At 34.1% G+C, this 4,434-nt stretch overlaps 1 long non-coding RNA gene across 1 annotated transcript; it reads left to right on the top strand.

Moving 5' to 3' along the window:
* The first annotated feature begins 233 nt into the window (after positions 1–233).
* Positions 234–1,996, top strand: LOC107866147. The gene is made up of 4 exons (XR_001672784.2): positions 234–528; positions 614–1,164; positions 1,425–1,503; positions 1,590–1,996. It is a non-coding gene; the product is annotated as an uncharacterized LOC107866147 (long non-coding RNA).
* The last annotated feature ends 2,438 nt before the right edge of the window (positions 1,997–4,434 follow it).

The following is a 4,434-nucleotide window of genomic DNA, read 5'->3' as shown; positions in this document are numbered from 1 at the left end:
TTGTCATTATTATCGGTCTTAAATGTACCGATAATATTAATGAGTGTATGTATACTTTATCATCAAAACCATCTTTGATGTTGAAGTTTTTCCTAATGCTAAAGCTGGAATACCTAGTCAACATTGATACGTGTCAAGACGGGAAACTTTGAAAGCTCTGAAGATGCACTGAACCTTGTGATATTATACTTTGTTCATATATTTATGTTTTTTTAGCATCGTGAATCACCCATCAGTTTAGCCCACTATCAGATGGTTGAGGATGGTCGGTACAAACATTTTTCATGGGGAAAGATTACATTTGACAAGTTGATGTACTCATGGTGACAAAATTTCTTCATTGAAAAATAGTTATATTCTTTGGATGGAATACCACACGTACTCAATGTTTGGATGTTTGAGTACTGCTCTGAGAATGACAAAAAAACTATTGTCCGTCAGAGAAATACTATCCCAAGGATATTTAACTGGTCTGTGGAGTATGTGAGGCCTATGTATGAGTCTCTTATGGCTAGCATGTTCAGTAAGGTAACTGGATAACCTTTTATTTATTTTATTTTTCAATTTAATTTATTGAAGTTCTAATATTTTATTTTGAAATTCACTTTTACAGTTTTCTTACAAGATTTTACAACCTACAAGCGAAGAAGTTCAGATGTTGGATTTGCCTTTTATCAAAGATTTTGAGATATGTGATCGAATTTCAACATTTGTTGCTACAACATCTGCAAATTAAAAATTGAAAAGGTCAGCTGATGAAGGAAAACCGCATGTTATTAGTGTAGTTGAAGACTTTGACGATTTTAGCACTATACCACCGCAGGAAATTTTGATTAAGGCTAGTTTATCTACACCTTTATCAGCTGAACAAGCATCGAAGAGAAAAAAGATAGTTATGTTTGAGGACGAAAGTACAGGGGTGAAAGATGATGAGAAATCTACACGTGCTCGTTCAGTGCGTCATGTGTCAGGCTCTTTGCTAAAAATCAAGAGGATTCAACAGATAAGACATCAAATTAATTTGAACATGATCAACAAGGACAATTTGGTGTGTCTCCTGAGCATGACTAAGTCAAGTCTGTTTCTTCATCTACCCTAACTCCTGAAGGGACTTCTAAGTAGACTTTAGACATGGAGGAGATAAAGACTTACATCAACTACTATGTAAGTTAACTTTTTTATTGATAGTTTTTTTTTTTTAAAAAAAGATTGAGTCATTTCTAATATTATATTTTTTCTGTAAGTTATAAGGTTGATAAAAATATTGTTGAGCTGGTTATAGTAATATCCAATATACCTGTTGAGGTCGTTAAAGTTTTGAAGAAAGAAGAAAAAAAGGAATCACCGGTATAAAACATTTTTATATTCATTTTTTTATTACTTTGATGAAATATTCATACAAGAGTATTGTTATTTTATATAAGATGAGGAAATGGTTGATAAGGAACAAGGTCATGAAGAAGAATCAAAAGAAAGGACAGTCCATCATTGGAGGATTTGCTAGTATTTAATTGTCAAACATGTTGGTTTGTTAATAAAAATTTATCTTTCTGCCATATGTAAATCTGTTTTTTTTTGTTGTTAAAAAGCATGAAGATTACGCCAAGAGTCCATTGAATGAAATCACAAATGATGATCCAGTTGCAAGTAAATCTGTGGACACGGATATCCAAGAATGTGTGAACACAAATACTGAATGTACACCGACATCTGACGGTCAAAGCCATCAGAAGTTATTTCTAAATTTTTGAAAAACTGATATGTATGGGTGATTTGAGTCTATATTAGAAATATATAACTTTTTTCCCTATATTTTCATCCTATATATGTATCACCTTATACATAGAAAAAAGTTATGTATTACTAGTTTGTGTAATGATATGTATGAATAACCTTATACATGTATATGTTATGTATTAATTATTATGTAATATTATGGATGAATCACCTTATATATATATATATATATATATATATATATATATATATTATGTGTTACTTCTTGAGTTTTTGCTATGTATGAATTACCTTATGCATTTATAGGTTATGTATAATCACCCTATACATATATAGGTTCTTTGCACTACAGTTATCACTACATAACACATTGATATTCATGTATGTAGGATGATTGATTTCACAGTGACAGATTCAGTTCAAGACGTTGTTGATGCACTCTTATTTGGTTTGTCAACACCTTCAACTACGAAGTCATTGGATGTTGGTACTCCAAATACAATGATCAAAAGTCAATGGACGCTTTCTGATAGTCAGTTTCTACCTGATTTCTTAAACTCTCAAGTTTGGGAGCGTGAGGCCACAAAAGCACCATTAAAAAGGGACCAAAATAAGTCAAGGGTTTTTGTAATACCCCGGATTTTCTTTAAGTAGAGTTTCATTCTTAAGAGGAGTAAAGGCTGACTTCCCAAGTAAGAAGTATTTTTAACCGTGTATAATTTCCCTAATATTAACTTTTTATCACATGAAAAATTGAATAAGCTTTCCATCGATATCAAATTCGCCCAAATCTGAGACTCGGGCAAAGAGTTAGAGCCATTTTAGTGAGATAGTACCACCTGGCACTTTAGCGTGTCGCGGAGTCAACCAAAATGGTAATTGTCAAATTTCAGTGAGCCTCCGTGATTCCACCGCGTTGTGGTGAATTTCCAGTTCACAACCAAGGTGGCAACGCGATTTCCACCGCGTCGCGCCATCAAGCAGTTTCCCAATTGTCCAGTTTCCAGTAAGCTGGCGCGATTATGGTGCGTCACGCCAGAACTTAAAGTCAGGATTTTTCCAGTTTCGGATTTTTATTCCAAGGGAAAAACATTCATTTTGATATTTCTATATATACTCTTTAACATGAGATTTCTCATTATTTTACCCAAATATCATTGTTTTCTCTCAATTTTCTTCAAAAACAAGACCTAGGGTTTCTAATCCAAGACCCAAATCATCAAGGTTTCACCATAAATATTTCAAGAATTTCATAGCAAGGTATGTTGGATGTTGATTCTTGGGTTCCTTCCACCCAAGAAGTTCAAGAATCCTTTTCAAAATTATAAAGTTTATGTTTTATGAGTTTTCATGATTTATGTGAATAGAAATTGAAGTTCATGTTGTTTATAAGTTTTGATTCATGTTTTGATTATAAAGATTCAAGCTTTGACCCTAGTATGTGTTGATTATATGATATTCATGATAAAGCCCCTTCAAGAAGCATGTTGAATTATATAATCATGTTAATTGGGTGTATTGAATGTTGTATGACAAAAGTGTGCCTCTCATATGTTTGATAGAATGCTTATGTGAAGAAGATAGTACCATTGTAGCATATTAAGTATAAAATCCCCTATTATGTGTCAACTAGTGCATGCCAAGTGTTTGTTGAAGGGCCTTTATGAATGAATTAAGACATGTTGTAAGCACTCCCATGTGTGTGTATTCCTTATTGGATGAGTTATGAGACAATAGCATGCTTTCCCTTACAATTACATGTTTAAGATTCCCAAGTGCTCGAAATGATGCTTCATTGGTTATATTGCGAATGATAGTCTATTGTTACGATTATTACACAACAGTTGTCACGTCTTATTTATTTATTTATTTATGTTATCGACTCCTGGGGGTTTTTAATACCCAAAAACTTAGCTACTTGTCTAAAGTCGAGTCAGTCTCAAGATAATCTCAGTTGTACTATGATCAATATATTTCAGTTAGTGACAGAAGTTAAGGAAACTCAGTAAGTCTCAATATTCAGTCTAATCAAGCTCAGTACTCAGTTCAAATTTCAATAAAGCTCAGTAAATTATAGAACTCAGTCGTATTCAGATAGAAAGTAGAATTAAGAAGTATTCCGTCAGATAAAGGAATCAAGTCAACTCAGTCAGATCAGTCAAGTAAGATAATTAGTAACAGATTCAGCTCAGTCTAGAACAGTCTAAGAATTAGTTTAGTGTCTATTTAGTTGGGAGTAGGATTCAGCACCGAGCGAGGGCAGGGATGACAACTTCCTCATTATTTTAGGCAGAGTCATTAATAACAATCCCTGCACTCCAGAACTGCATAGCCAGCGCAGGATGAGGAGTCACCCATTATATTAGGCTTGACTACCTTTTGGAGTTACCTATTATATTAGGCTTGGCTCCAACCAGGTGTCGCCCATTATATTAGGCATGACATCCTAGGTTCAGATAGAAGTGTCTTTACCTATGGGACGGTACTGTCAACCTTCTAACTGGGGATACAGGTTGGGCCCTAAGGAAGCTATAAGGGTCATGTCAGTTAGATGACTATCTCCCACAGTCTCAGTTTCAGATTCAGTCTCAGTAATAGAATTCAGCTGAGGAGTCACCCGTTATACTAGGCTTGAATCCCTCCCAGAGATCACCCGTTATATAGGCTTGATGTCAGATTTAGACAATCATATTCATT

This window comes from Capsicum annuum, chromosome 3 (genome assembly GCF_002878395.1).
Source record: "Capsicum annuum cultivar UCD-10X-F1 chromosome 3, UCD10Xv1.1, whole genome shotgun sequence".
NCBI lineage: Eukaryota > Viridiplantae > Streptophyta > Magnoliopsida > Solanales > Solanaceae > Capsicum > Capsicum annuum.
Note: the sequence above shows the minus strand (reverse complement) of the source record. Positions and strands in the feature narration are given on the sequence as shown.